Source organism: Schistocerca cancellata, chromosome 2, assembly GCF_023864275.1.
Source record: "Schistocerca cancellata isolate TAMUIC-IGC-003103 chromosome 2, iqSchCanc2.1, whole genome shotgun sequence".
Classification (NCBI taxonomy): Eukaryota; Metazoa; Arthropoda; class Insecta; order Orthoptera; family Acrididae; genus Schistocerca; species Schistocerca cancellata.
This window is the reverse complement of record NC_064627.1, coordinates 252,869,517-252,886,303: the sequence shown is the minus strand read 5'-3', so window position 1 is coordinate 252,886,303 and position 16,787 is coordinate 252,869,517.

Below are 16,787 nucleotides of genomic sequence, written 5' to 3'. Positions count from 1 at the left end.
CGAACTGTATGTTTGTATTGCCCTAATCATTTCATGTCAGCTTGATCGACCTGCATGTCTCAGTGACACCAAACAGCAACCTTGCTGACAGGGTTCTCAAGCCAGTAATGCCACACCATTATTTCATTCAATAAGAAGAATTCGACGCGAGTGGATGGGAATACATTTCCGAATTTTGGTGGACTTTCTTCCTTAGAAAAGGTATTATGATGACCACAACTGATAACTTTATATGTGTTAAACATTTTAAAACAGTGTCTCAGTCCCATAGGACACAAATCTTGTCAACTCCACCCACGCGGACTCCTGCGCGAAGTGCTGCTTCTGGGCACGACTTCCCGCAAGTTTATTCCCAAGATGGGCCGGCAAACACTTAACATCGTGGTCGAATCATTAGCCCTTAAACCAGCTTAGTAGGCCACAAATCATTTAAGATGACGAAGAGTCTAGCATACCATTTGCAGACTGTACTCTTCCACCGCATTCAGAAACTCTGTAGCAGAGTGAAGTATTCATACCAGCAGAACTCTTTCTTTTTTAGCATAGACTAGAATCTATGCTTGGCGACATGGGTTCTGTTGATGACTTGGGTTGAATGCGTGTCTAGCGTAGTCTGCATAGTTTATGACGAAGAGAGGGACCTGGTTTCTACACACAGAGTGTTCCTTTTGGAGAGGTCCAATAGTGGCTGTCTAAACGCAGCTCCGTCTGGTAAATTAAAACGTAACCAGCTTTAGTGACTACATTTTAATTACTTACCTTAATGATTGTCGAAGAGATGTTGAGATGTGTAACTCAACTGGAATTCCTTTCCTCCACTTAAAAAGTAGTCTGGGTTTTATGTACTGTCCGGCAAATTGCAACGTGTTCATCAAAACAGAAAATTGTCGAAACACACAAAATACTTTTCAGATACGTTTATTGCATCACAACTTAGTTTAAACCGACATGGGTTTACTGACGTAAAATGACTCTCTACTGCTACTGCCGTTGGTGCTTATGTAAGAGACAACAATTACATGATTATTTAATGTACTGTGTAAACTGAACATAAATGAATTTAAAATTGAAATTATATGCTTCTTTAAAACTGGTTACGGATTTTAGTTTTACAAATCTAGACAATATATGTCTGACATACTTGATATGTCGAAATATCACAGTTTTCATATTAAAACTTCACGAGATATACATCAATAAGAATATTTTAGTTATTTTTATTAATTGATTTACAGTTATACTACGAATTTTAATCCTAACATGAATCCTGTGCCTTTACAGTGGATTCTATCGTAATTACTATTATTCTTTCGTTTATTAATTCTACAAAAGATTATTTCAGTCCGTGTTTACATTCGGTTTGAAACATTTTTGGTTTTGAATACAGTCTTTCTGTGACTTGACATAACAGTATACTGTTGGTTTAATTTCATCATAAGTCAGTTAGTTTTTATATATACAGTAGGCTAACATTATTACAGTTCAAACTGCCAGTAAACATCGCACGACGGTATCGCAATCTCCGATATGTGTGGATTCTACTCTGCTTTTTGTACTGTCCTAATCCGCTATAAGAGGCTATAAAAAAAGTTTCTGGTCAAAGGCCATACAGCTCAGACATCCCACCGACGCACCGTGTTGACAATACCAGTTTGAAACTCCCTGGCAGGTTAAAACTGTGTGCCGGACCGAGACTCGAACTCCGGACCTTTGCCTTTCGCGGGCAAGTGCTCTACCAACTGAGCCACCCAAGCACGACTCACGTCCCGTCCTCACAGCTTAACTTGTGCCAGTACCTCGTCTCCTACCTTCCAAATTTTACAGAAGCTCTCCTGCTAGGTTCGCGAAAGGCAAAAATCCGGAGTTCGAGTCTCGGTCCGGCACACAGTTTTAATATGCCAGGAAGTTTCATATCAGCGCACACTCCGATGTAGAGTGAAATTCTCATTCTTGGATACCAGTTTGGTAAAATACCGCGTCTTGCTGCGTGACGAAGTCCGTACCTGCCTGCTGCACTTTCCCGTCCGACAGGAATCGCCGACACTTCAACGCTTTTTTTTTAAGGGATCGAAAAAATTGTTCAAATATCTCTGAGCACTATGGGACTTAACATCTGTGGTCATCAGTCCCCTAGAACGTAGAACTACTTAAACCTAACTAACCTAAGGACATCAGACACATCCATGCCCGAGGCAGGATTCGAACCTGCGACCGTAGCGGTCACGCGGTTCCAGACTGAAGCGCCTAGAACCGCACGGCAAGGGATCTAAAACGCGATAATCGAATGAGAAGAGATCAGGACAATAGGGCGAGCGGCTCGAGTGTCTCCTACTTTAGTTGACCCGCTGTTACCAGGTTGAGTAACCCCACACAAGCGGACACGAAAGTCTACTTCGATTAGTAAATATTGTTTTCAAGAACAGTTACACAGCTGGTCAATAAAACTGCCACACGAAAAAGATAAGCAAATAAAGAAATTATACTTGCTGTGTATGAACAGTACAGTAGGGGCACTAGTTGAAAGACAACGACGTGGAGACGTCAAATATTACGGACAGCCACTGGTTTTGACAAACTTGAAATGTAACAGGTGCTGGACAAATTACCGTGCAATCCGAAGGTGAGGTGGTAGTGGTTTGTGCCCAGTGACACCCCTTACCATTATGCCAGATGCTGGGCCTGTGCAATGATGACGAATGAAGTGCAGCAACTTTCGATCTCGACGGAGCCTCCGTGCATAACATTAGTAATACTGTACACAGAATCACGACTCGCCTAGAAGAGCACGTACGTGATGCAAGTGTTGTGACCAGTGTTGTCACTGGGCACACGACTGTCGGGCTGCCTCACCCTGTTGCCACTTCAAGCGAATCTGCAACAGTGGTCACCCTTGCTAATGCTCGAGATGTCACCGCATTGTGCGGTGAAGACATATCGTGCTGCAAACAAGCCCATTTCCTGACCATGTACGTGGCGTGGCTGTACGGTTCTGCACGGGCGAGCAAAAAATATGTCCTCTCAGGCGCTAGACACGTGGTGCCGCTGAGATCCCAAATGACACTGATTATGGCACTCCAAAAGAATTTTATTTCTCCACATTCACTTGACAGTCGTGTGGAATCCCTCTCTATTCGAGCAGCAATAGCGTGAAACGAAAAACTGCTGAATCGGTAGCCCATGGTCCGACATGAGCTGGTACATATTTCTTCTTCTTACACGAGACATAATACGTTCTCGCAAATAATCAACATTTGATTGTAATTTCTGAATGAGAAACCCCCTGCATACTATTTCGTTATTTACAGAACGTGTATTACGTTACTTTTACCTACCTTTTTGTGGTTGCCCTGAAAAGCTGATCTTTTGCACGCGCAAGCAGGTAGAAGATTTTCAGACTATCCCAGCAATCAGCATAAAATATTCGGTGATGAGGACGAAGATGTGGAGAAGAAATGGAAAAAATTCAAAGGCATTGTTCAGTATACCCTAGAAAAGTATGTTCCGAGTAAGGTTTTAAAGGATGGGAAAGATCCACCACAGTTTAATAGCCGTGTTAGAAAAGCATTACGTAAACAAAGAGCACTTCATCTCAGATTCAAGAGAAGTAAAAACCTGACTGACAAACAAAATCTGAACGAAGCGGAAACGAGCGTAAGGAGAGCAATGAGAGGAGCGTGCAATGATTCTGAAAGTAAGACGTTGTCAACCGACCTGAGTAAAAACCATAAGAGATTTTGGTCGTCTGTACAATCACGAAGTGGGTCAAAATCATCTATTCATTCTCTCAGCAACCACGCCGGGGCCAGCCGCTGTGGCCGAGCGGTTCTAGGCGCTTCAGTCCTCAACCGCGTTGCTGCTGCGGTAGCAGGTTCGAACCCTGCCTCGGGCATAGATGTGTATGATGTCCTTAGGTTAGTTGAGTTTAGATAGTTCTAAGGGTACTGATGGCCCACAGTGCTGAGAGCCATTTGAACCAACCGGCACCGAAACGGAAGCTAACAGAGAGAAGGCCGAAATACTGAATTCGACCTACCGAAGTTGTTTCACTGCGGAAGATCGTAACACTGTCTCGCCTTTCAATCGTCGTGCGAACGTGAAACGGCAGATAGTGAGATAACCGGTAGCGGAATCGAAAATCAGCTACAATCGCTTAGTAGTGGAAAGGCGTCAGGACCAGATGAAATATGTATGAGATTCTATAAAGATTATGCGAAAGAACTTGCTCCCCTTCTAGCAGTAATTTATCGTAGATCATTTGAGCAAGGAGAGGTACCCAACGAGTGGGAAAAAGCGCAGGTCATTCCCGTTTTTAAGAAAGGCCGAAAGGCAGATCCACAGAATTATAGACATATATCGTTGATGTAAATCTGTTGTAGAATCATGCAACATGTCTTGTGCTCAAGAATCATGACGTTTTTGGAAAAGAAGCATTTCATCTACAAAAATCAACATGGATTCCTCAAACAGAGATCCTGCGAAACTCACTTCACTCTGTTCCTCCATAAGATCCACAGCGCAGAGCAGTGGACAACGGCGCTCAGTTTGATGACGAGTTCCTTGATTTCAGTGATGCATTTGACACAGTCCAGCATTGGCGTTTTCTTTTCTTTTCTTGTTTTCTTTTATTTTTTAAATAGAAATACGAGCTTACGGAGTATCGGAGGAGACTTGCGATTGGACTCAAGATTTTCTTGAAGATAGAATTCAACACGTCGCACTTAACGGGACAAATCTAAAGGTAATATCCGTAGTACTACAGGGAAGTGTGATACGGCCGTTGCTGTTCACAGTATATATAAATGCTCCAGTAGAAAGCGTCTGATGCTCTTTAAGGCTGTTCGTAGATGATGCACTTGTCTATACCAAAGTAGCAACGCCAAAAGATAGTAACAATTTGCAGAGCGATCTGCAGAGAATTGATGAATGGTGCAGGCTCTGGCAGTTGTCCCTGAACTTAAGTAAATGTAACACATTCCACATACATAGGAAAAGAAATCCACTACGGTCCAGCTACATTATTGATGACAAACAGTTCGAGACAGCGTCTGCCGTAACTATCCAGAGCGATCTGACGGGGCACGATCACACAAAACAGGTAGTAGGAAAAGCAGACACCAGACTCGGATTCTTCGGAAGAGCGTTAAGGAAATCTGACTCATCCACGAATGAAGTGGCTTATAACGTGCTTGTTCGTCCGATTCTTGAGTTTTGTCATCTATCTGGGATCCCTATCAGGATAGAAGAGATAGAGAAGATCCAACGGGGAGAGGCACGTTTCGTCACTGGATCGTTTAGCTGGCGAGAGAGCGTTACGGAGATGTTAAACAAACTCCACTGGCAGACGTTACAAGAGAGGCGTTGTGCATCATGGAGAGATTTACTATTGAAATTCTGGGACAGCACTTTTCAGGAGGAGTCCAACAACATATTACTTCCCTCCAATTACATCTCGCGTATTGACCACGAGGAGAAAATTCGATAAATTAGAGCCAATACAGAGGCTTACCAACAATCATTCTTCCCATGCAGTATTCACGAGTGGAACAGGATTGGAGGGGTCAGATAGTGGTATCGAAAGTACCCTCCACTCCACACCGTTAGGTGGCTTGCGGAGCATGATGTAGATGTAGATGTAGTTGTAGGTTTGATGACAGGACGTTTCCTGTGTGCCACCTTCGTGGTGGTCAGCAGTTTACAGGTAGAATAATTCACACTGCAGTGAGGTTGTAAGGTGTCAGGCAAATCCAACAGCTTCCATGAAAACCATGACATGATAGCAAATCCGGCAGTATGTCACATAGCTCCGAATAAATCCTGAAATTAAATTAACCAAAGTAATACGATCAACGAGTGAGCAAATGGAATACCACAGACTAACACAAGAACGCCTAAATGCATGTCATACCTTCCCACCGTGAACAGACGCAGTTCCGAGGGCAGAAACGAGAACAGAAGCCGAGAGCAGAGTCGTGTAGGCTAGAAGGCCCTACGATAAGGGACGGACACCCACATCGCCGGCCGATCGCCAAGAGCAGCCCCCAGCCCATGTTAAAAGATAGAGCCCTCCAGAAGAACAGTATAGATCTTACGATAACACTAAAAGGGACACAGCAACTGTAAGTTTTAGCGTGAGACTATACGCGTCTCTGTTACGTAGCAAACATTAAAAACATTGCCCCACCACGAAAAGTATAAAGTTTCTCATTGGATAGACAGAATTTTTGTAGGCAGAGCTTAAGGTTAACACTGAGACCCTGACTGGTCATTTGAAAACGCAGCCAGATACCTTTTTCTTAAACCCACTTCAGTAAATTGTAGTAAAGAGAAATTCGCGGGAGTTTCTACCGAGACAGCGAGGTGTGTGGAACTGCACCGCCCGCCACCGATGACGCTGCGTAACCACCAACAAGGTAATGAACGCACGCGATGCCGCATAAGAGCGCATAAGACTTCACTCACAACTGCAGAAGTCTCATCTGTTACATCCCCTTTTTACGTAATACTCGTGTCGATCGTCCATTAAACTTCGTGGCATTCACATTTGCTACTGGAATTTAAAATCTGAAACACGATTATTTTTCTGTTATATAATTATTGAGAAGCCACATCAGCCACTGTAATTTACTACAAGTTAAATAAGTAATTAAAGATAATTGAGGGTTACTGTAGACCATTTTGATAGTTTTCTCTTTTATGAAACTTAATTTAAACCTAGATTATAGATGTGATACGGCGTAGGTCATCCTTCGATCCATTGTAGAACTTGGAAACACATACAGGGAATATTCGTTCACATTTTTGTTGAACGTAGTTGGTTTTTATCATCCTGTATGAAAATATTTCCTTTCATCAATAGCGCAATTCATAAACAATGTTTTGTGAGTAGAATAAAAATTCCAGTGGTAAACTTAACTGCTTTTTCGACGTTATTTTACCAGGTAACTAAAAATAGGAAAGCCTTGAACCCCTTCCACTAAATTTAGTTAGTATTAAGATTCTTTTACAGGGAGTGCAGTGGAGCTGACGCTGAAATCATTAAGTATTTGGTTATATCATCGCTAGTCTCACTGAACTCTTCTGAACTCTACATGTCATGTGTGGTGTGGCGTCTCCTTACCAGCAACAGGTCCCAGGTTCAAACTAGTCAATTCCCTAAAAAACACGCTCAGCGCGTCGTTGCGCGAAAGTGGTCGGGAGACACGACTTGGAACAAACAGAGGCCACGCAGATTGTTAGAAGGCCCTTAAGGGGCTCCGGAACGCCCTATACTTCCAATGTTAAAATAACGCTTATAAATTACATCTTTCCTCACAAAGTATTTGAGGTAGGAAGTTGAACTTTTTACAGATTATTTATTGGAATATGGGCTACAACTTAACACAGGGATTTTACAAAATTTTAGTTCAGTTATTAAAGATTATTTTTTTTTCAATTGTAATGAAAGTTCACAACATTTTTTTGCAATTTTTTATTTATATATTCAAAAATATACAGTTTTTTGGAAAAAGGCTGTGTTAAATTACGCAGAAGGTACTGTGTAACATTTATTGAAAGTTTGAAACAAATATGTTTGGAAGATCCTTAGAAAACATGTAATTAATATGAGAAAATAAAAGTTTTGGGAATCGAGCGACAAAGATTGGATTAACTTTTTAGTGCATTCGAGGTCCATAGGATGGATTATCTTCATCCTCTGCAAACTCCTCCTCCAGCTTCCTCTTGTTCCTCCTCCTGTTTACTCTTGCTTGTATTTCTAGACTCTTTACAGCCCTGTCTGCATCCCGAAGGCGTTCCTTGTCTAAAGCAAGCATCGCTCGTACCATGTTAGAACCTATCTTCATTCCCATATTTCTAAATACCTTGCACCTTACAATGTTGGCATCATTGAAAGTCGCAACAGCAACTTTACTTTTACTCATTATTATACTTCAACAAAACAGAGACTCAAGAAACAGAATTAATTACGAATATTTTCAAGATAACGACAGAGTAAATAAACATGAAACAATCGACAATCACACTAGCGATATATATTGAACCATCACAGGTTAGTCACAACACACACTTTATCTCACATCACTAAAATGTACCTGATGAACACGGACGTTAATAATAACACCATTTGACAGCAGTTTAACAGCGCCACAGTGGGTCACGCCCATGTTGAACACATTTCAAAAAAAATTTAAAAATAGTTATAGTCTTCGGAATTGAATAAATTATATATCTATTAAAAGGTAATAGTCTGCAGATTCAGAAAACGCAAAAAAGTAAAAATTGAACTTTTCATGATTTTGAGCCTTTCCGGAGCCCCTTAACAGCGACCGCTGTTAGGCCCGTGGTAACGCCTCTGCGCACCTGGACCTGAGGCACTGCGCAGGGACGGGAGCTCGGCGGCACTCCGGCCGGTGGGTGTGTGACGCGAGGGGTACGAGGCCGTGCTGGGTCAAGGCCGGGCCCGCGCGCGCCAGGCCGTTCACACCGGCGCCGGGTGGCCGGCAACCGCCGGGCTTTCGCAGAAACTCCCGGTGGCAGCTCTCGAGTCCGCCGTGGGGCTCAGCCACTGACGTCACGCTGTATCCGGGCGCCGAGCCGTGGTACTTCAGATAATCCGTCCCGCCGTCTTACGAGCTCTCTCCGGTCGACAAGCAAATTTTTTATTACATGCTAAGTGTTTAGTATACATTATCATCGGTTGGTTCTTAGATGCCCTAACACCGCCCGTGTTTGCAGACTAAATTCTGGTAATTCAGGTCCACCTACACTACTGGCCATTAAAATTCCTACACCAAGAAGAAATGCACATGATAAACGGGTATTCATTGGACGAATATAATATACTAGAACTGACATGTGATTACATTTTCACGCGATTTGGGTGCAAAGATCCTGAGAAATAAGTACCAAGAACAACCACATCTGGCCGCATTACACCTCTCGTAACACTGGGATTTTTGTTTAGGTCCTCTGCGCTACTAACGTACTTCTTCTACTGTTGCTTATTCTCAAAGATAGAAAATATCCTTTTTCGAAGGATTTCCTCAATTAGCCCACACGGAGTCCTGTTACGATGGGACACAAATCCATTTCACTTTTCAGCGCTGTCACAGAATATACCGGGTGATCAAAAAGTCAGTATAAATTTCAAAACTCAATAAACCACGGAATAATGTAGATAGAGAGGTAAAAATTGACACACATGCTTGGAATGACATGGGGTTTTATTAGCACCACCCCGTATTGCCAGACGGGTGAAAGATCTCTTGCGCGCGTCGTTTGGTGATGGTCGTGTGCTCAGCCGCCACTTTCGTCCCAGGTCCGCAGACCTCAGTCTGTGCGATTATTGGCTTTGTGGTTGCCTGAAGTCGCAAGTGTATCGTGATCGACCGGCATCTCTAGGGATGCTGAAAGACAACATCCGACGCCAATAACTGCGGACATGCTTTACAGTGCGGTTCACAACATTATTCCTCGACTACAGCTATTGTTGAGGAATGATGTTGGACATTTTGAGCATTTCTTGTAAAAACCATCATCTTTGCTTTGTCTTACTTTGTTATGCTAATTATTGCTATTCTGATCAGATGAAGCGCCATCTGTCGGACATTTTTTGAACTTCTGTATTTTTTTTTGTTCTAATAAAACCCCCTGTCATTCCGAGAATGTGTGTCAATTTGTACCTCTCTATCTACGTTATTCCATGATTTGTTCAGTTTTCAAATTTATACTGACTTTTTGATCACCCGGTATCTTCGTACATCCATAGTTAAATGGAGGACAGTGGGACGTCAGATGGTATAAATTTATATTAAAAATGAAGAAATTCCTCCAGCTGCATTTAAGGTGTCGATTTTATTTTGGCAATTAGTTTCAACGTTGTAACAACGTCATCTTCAGGCTCATACACTTGGTGAAGTCAACTGCGGCTGATACTAGAAGTCAGTGGTGAGATACGAACGTGCTCCGTGTGGAAGTTGGTTAGTAACTCAAGTACAGAATATGGGTGTCAACTGCTAGCGGTGCCTAAAGTTGACGCAGAGACGTAGCAGTCATTATGCTACTGATGATGGTACAAATGTGCGGTAAAGAACAGTTGTTTGCGTTATACACTACTGGCCATTAAAATTGCTACACCACGAAGATGACGTGCTACAGACGCAAAATTTAACCGACAGGAAGAAGATGCTGTGATATGCAAATGATTAGCTTTTCAGAGCATTGACACAAGGTTGGCACCGGTGCCGACACCTACAACGTGCTGACGTGAGGAAAGTTTCCAACCGATTTCTCATACACAAACAGCAGTTGACCGGCGTTGCTTCTCGATCCCTGAGGTAACAGACGGGGACGTTTGCAAGACAACAACCATCTGCACGAACAGTTCGACGACGTTTGTAGCAGCATGGACTATCAGCTCGGAGACCATGGCTGCGGTTATCCTTGACGCTGCATCACAGACAGGAGCGCCTGCGATGGTGTACTCAACGACGAACCTGGGTGCACGAATGGCACAACGTCATTTTTTCGGATGAATCCAGGTTTTGTTTACAGCATCATAATGGTTGCATCCGTGTTTGGCGACATCGCGGTGAACGCACATTGGAAGCGTGTATTCGACATCGCCATACTGGCGTATCACCCGGCGTGATGGTATCGGGAGCCATTGATTACACGTCTCGGCCACCTCTTGTTCGCATTGACGGCACTTTGAACAGTGGACGTTACAATACAGATGTGTTACGACCCGTGGCTCTACCCTTCATTCGACCCCTTCAAAACCCTACATTTCAGCAGGATAACGCACGACCGCAAGTTGCAGGTCCTGTACGGGCCTTTCTGGATACAGAAAATGTTCGACTGCTGCCCTGGCCAGCACATTCTCCAAATCTCTCAACAACTGAAAACTTCTGGTCAATGGTGCCCGAGCAACTGGCTCGCCACAATACGCCAGTCACTACTCTTGATGAACTGTGGTATCGTGTTGAAGCTGTATGGGTTGCTGTACCTGTACACGCCATCCAAGCTCTGTTTGGCTCAATGCCCAAGCGTATCAAGGCGAGAATGTAAGGTTCCACATTACTCGTCAGAAATCGACCGTCCCAGGTTTGGCGTAATAGTAATGGCGCCGAGGGGAAAAAAATGCGGGTTTTGTAAGGTGGCATCTCCCTTATCCACTTTCCCCCGAGATGGGGTCAGGTGTACTCGAAACCTTTCATGTCGCCGTTTAGTCCCATAATGCCCCTTCGTATATCGTCGCCAGGGAGGGCTCTTTGCCATTTTTGATACAAATAATATGCCAGGAGCCGGGTGTGCTGTGAACACGACCTCTTGCGTATCAGGTGCTCCGCGGGTCTGCAGCTTAGACTGACGCAGAATCTATCGCCAAATCATATAAAATGATAGATTTGTTACCCAAGCCCGCAGGTTACGTTCTTGCAGAAAAAGTTCAAATGTGTGTGAAATCTTATGGGAGTTAATTGCTAAGGTCATCAGTCCCTAAGCTTCCGCACTACTTAACCTAAATTATACTAAGGACAAACACACACACACCCATGCCCGAGGGAGGACTCGAGCCTCCGTCGGGACCAGCCGCATAGTCCATGACTGCAACGCCTCAGACCGCTCGGGTAACCCAGCGCGACAACGTTGTTGCATTTCACCAAGAACGGCACCTGTGCTATGTCTTCAATACGTAGCCCAAGTGTCACTTGTGGTCAGAACAGAATTCCGTGTAGCTGTGAGTATTGCTTTATGTCGGTGCTAAGTGAATTCGAGCGTGAGCAAATTGTTGATACTCCTATTATGGATGCTTCAATAAACAAGGTAGCCGAAACGTTTCGTATCATAGATTTATACCGCTTGCGTTGAATGCGGGAAAACATCATCCGCTAGGTCACAACGCGGACAAACGTGTGTGTTGAGTGATCGTCACAGAATGTCATTGAAGAGGGTCTTGACGAAAAGTAATAAGACGGCAGAGCAAAAGTCATAGAGGAACTACTTGTCGACTAGCACCAAAAACAACACGAATGTAGATCTGCAAGCAGGGAATTGCATGGCGAGCTGGAATTTCAAAACCAATCAGTGACCGAAATGCCTGTGCCAGTAAAACGTTGTGCCGAAGGCATAAAACCTGGTATGTGGAGCAATGGAAGAAAGTCGTTTTGTTGGATGACTCTTGTTTTGCACTGTTTCCAACTTCTAGCCGAGTCAACGTCCCAAATGTGAAACATGGCTAGCATTCCATGGGCCTTATGGTTACTCTTCAGGATCGCATTACTACCAAGGAGTGTGTTACTGTTCTGTCTGATCTGGCCAACGGCACAGTATTTGTTCCCCATTGGTGGCGCTGTGTTACACGACGGTAGGGCCCCTGTTCACGTAGCTCGCATTGTCCAGGACTGATTTTGTGAGAACGAGGATGAATTTTCACATGTCCCTTCACCACCACAATCAACAGATCTCAATATTAGTGAGCCTTTGCAGCCCATATCGGAGAGAAGGGTGCCTGGTCGCCATGAACCTCATATCTTTACCTGAACTTGCCACTGTTTTCAAAGGAGAATGGTATAACATTCGTATAGGATCCGCATTTATCCATTCTGAGACGACTGGAAGCTGGTTTGAATTCCAGTGTGTTTTCTACATTGTATTATGCATGTTAACGTGCTGTGCTTTCGGTGTTACCATATTTTTGTCGAGCCCCGGCATTTCACATTGCTCTTAGGAGGTCTGTAACCAGTCTCTGCGGTTATAGGCGTAACAGTTAAACTAAGTAGTATCGAATCTCCCTACTGCTCTTTGCCTGCTGGCGCTCGTTTTAGGGTCTTTGTTCAACGGTCGATTTTCTGCATGCCAGTCTAGAATCGTCAGACGCTCGCCCTCGATTGCTGATGGCGGACTGGACAGTTGAAATTATTTAAGTTTCTTTCAGTAAATATTTGCATTTTAAGATTTGTCACCGCCCTCTGCGTCACGTCGCGTGGCTGTTGTAAAAGATTCGCACTGCACTGCCGGAGGCGAATTAGCAGTGACGCATCTTTGACAGTGTTTGTCACTCGTGCTGCCGGAAAGTTATAAGAAGACTACTAAACTACCATCGGACGAAAATCCCGTGACGAGCGTCAAAGGCAAGGCGGCAAGGAAACCGCAACAATAATTACTCACGAAAGCTTCAAGGATGTGCTACATTTGACTACAAAAAAGTGAAATAAACGCTTATTGATTTAGCAAGACTAATTTAAATGTATTACATTTAAAAACTAGTACTGTTAACTGTACGTGAGTTGCAATAAGACGTCATTGTACTGTTGCTGAAAAACACAATGATCTATTTATTCTGTTCGTCTGAAAGTACGGTATAGACATTTATTGTCGATAACCAGTTTCAACCAACATAGACTACAATAATTCGCACAACAGTTGCTACGACGTGTTCTTAGATCCGAAGATGACCTATGTTGACTGAAAAGGGTCATGTTAAATAAATAAAATTGTGATCTAGATTGTATTAATCAGAGAGTTGCAATAAGATCTCTACTAATATGAAGACGTTTAATCAGGGGGTCGCTAGATTTTCCTGTGAAGTTTTTCACTCAGCGCCTGAAGTCCACCGGTAGTGCGAAAATTGGTAATTGACCCTAAATAACGGAAAGTGTGAGGTCACCCACATGAGTGCTAAAAGGATTCCGCTAAACAACGGTTACACGATAAATCAGTCAAATATAAAGGCCGTAAATTCAACTAAATACCTAGGAATTTCAACTACGAACAACTTTAATTGAAAGGAAAACACGGAAAATTTTATGGGGAAGGCTAACTAAAGAATGTGTTTCATTGGCAGGACACTAAGAAAATGTAACAGATCTACTAACGAGACTGCTTACACCACGCTTGTCCGCCCTCTTTTAGAATACTGCTGCGCGGTGTTGGATCCTTACCAGATAGGACTGACGGAGTACATCGAAAAAGTTCAAAGAAGGTCAGCACGTTTTATATTGTCGCGAAATAGGGGAGAGTGTGTCACTGAAATGATACAGGATTTGGGCTGGACATCATTGAAAGAAGGGCGTTTTTCGTTGCGACGGAATCTTCTCACGAAATTCCAATCACCAACTTTTCCCTCCGAATGCGAAAATATTTTGTTGACACCGACTTACATAGGGAAAACGATCACCATGATAAAATAAGGGAAATCAGAGCTCGCACGCAAAGATATAGGTGTCCGCTCTTTTCGCGCGCTATACGAGATTGGAATAATAGAGAATTGTGGAAGGTGGTTCGATGAACTTACATGTGATTTGCAGAGTATCCATGTAGATGTAGAAGTATTGTCGACTAGCTTAACCCAAACCGACACATTTACAGTCGACGACAAATTCTTTGGCCAAAGTCAAGGATGAAACCACATTTATCACCAGGTGCGACTGGGTGTTGTTGTATTGAAATACCGTCCGAACAGGGACTCGAAAATCATTAAACAATGCAAATTTCGATCAGTTGTAGTTTTTCGTGCTGAATTTTTACGAAAGTTGGAAGTTTCGCATTCTTGCCACAGTGTAGAAATGCATCACGAGGTCACCTTTTTGTGTTCCTGGAATTAATCCTTACATCTACCAACCACAAATCTACTTTAGAAGGATATTTGAGGGAATGCATTTAGCATGGTGTACGAAATTCAGCTTGGTGCCAAGTACATATCACGTCTTACAGATAAAGAGTTTTTTTCGGTTGTAAGGCAAATGTCGGAGTATTCCAACCAAATGCTTCCCATTTAAGTTCCCTATTGGAAGGACTAAGGTGACCCCTCTCTCCTTAGCACATCCGAAGAATAAAAGATCGCTCCGCTTTGCAATGTGAACATCTGCAATTCGTAGTAGCCGTGTCTGCCAATGAAATACAACACACAACCACGTGCGTCTAATGGCCGGTTTCACGCTCCGGAGGGCACGATGAGGAAAAAAGCAGCAGCCTAATGCTCATGTGGCCGTCACAGCAACTAAGGACGAACGGGAGAAGTCCCAACGAAGGCTGCCGCCGCCGGCTTGTGGCTCTTTCAGGCGGTCGTAGTAATTCAAGGCATCGAGGGTTCAGGGTACTCACTCAGCAGCAGGCGCTACATCAGGTAAGCTGGAAACGTACAAGACTTATCCCTCAACACACTGCTGATGATATACAGGATGTATAAAAAAAGATCATCCGATTTAAAATAATCGTCACTATTATGTTATCTGAAATATGTACTTGAACAACGTACTGTTGGAAAGAGTTTTAAATGGTTCCCGCTAGGTTGCAACAGTGTGGGTCCACTTCAGTTCTAGTAAAAATGGACAACAGAAGGCGTTTTTTGTTCTACGTTTTGCACTGTGTGCATCACTAATAACTGTTCAGCGTGACTTTCGTACCAGGTATGGTGTGGATCCTCCTACAAGGCAGATCGCCGGGCCGTCCCCAAGTCGAATGCATCCGCTACAGTGTCACAAGTAGTCCACAGGAATCCGTTTGCCGTGCAGTTCGACAGCTCAGCATGCTCCCGATGTCCATTTGACGTGTGTTACTTCGATGTTTACACATGAAACCACAGAAAATTCAGCTACTGCAGGCTCTTCATGAAGGTGACAAACAACAATGTGTGGAGTTTTGTTATTGTGTTCTTGGCAAGATGGAGGATGGCAGTTTTCTTCCACGCACAGCGTTTAGTGTCGAGGCAATATTCCATTTAAATGTAAAGGTGAACCGTCATAATGTGAGGTTGTACAACACAAGAGGGACTCTCCAAAATTTAATGTGTTTTGTGCAGTTTCACGGGAAAAGATGTATGGTCCATTTTTCTTTGCCAAGAACACTGTTACAGGAAGCACATATCTTGATATGCTTGAGTTCTTTTCCCACAGTTGGAGACTTCATTTACCAACAAGATGGGGCACCGCATCACTGTCATCTGGAAGTGCGGGAATTTCTCAATCAAGTGATTTCTGATTGGTCGCGCTGGACCAAATGATTCAGCCTTACATTACTGGCCTCCAAGGTCACCAGTCCTGACTGTGTGTGATTATTTCTTATGGGGGTTTATAAAAGACTCTGTTTATATGCCTCCGTTACCAACAACAATGAATGAACTGAGACATAGCACAGCGGCAGCTGTGGAAACTGTAACTCAAGACATGCTCACTGCAATGTGGGAGCAATCTGAATACCGGATTTATATAAGCCGTGCATCTGAAGGAGGGCGTATTGAACACCTATGAACATGTATGGAAAAAAAGCTTTTTGAGTTTGCCGTTCATCAAAAAAGAATAATTCATTGTATATCTTTATTAGTTTCAGAAATATAGACGTGCCAAATCGGATGATCCTTTTTGATACAGCCTGTGTTCCAAATAGATAACTTCCAAACTCTTATGTGATCCTCCAAACGCTCACATCATCTTTGTTCAACATTAGAAAACTTGGGCGCATCCATTCTTACTTTGCTACAGGATAGGACAACAGCCGAAAGAGATGTAAAAAAAAAATATCAAGAACACCATCAGTTGTAAGTTCATCTCGAATGTATATTACAGGCTACTGCTTTGGACGATATAGTTCACCATCATCAGGTCCTCTATACCAGATAGTGGCTAAATTTTCCAGTGACAAACGTAAATGTGTCACATGAGAAAATAACAAAATTTTAATTTTGTCTTAGAGGTGCTGTCACGCGTTAATATCGTGCGTACGTAAGCAGGTGTGAAGACTGGATATTTTCACAAATGGCACACAGACGTTTTTCATTGGAAAATTCAGCC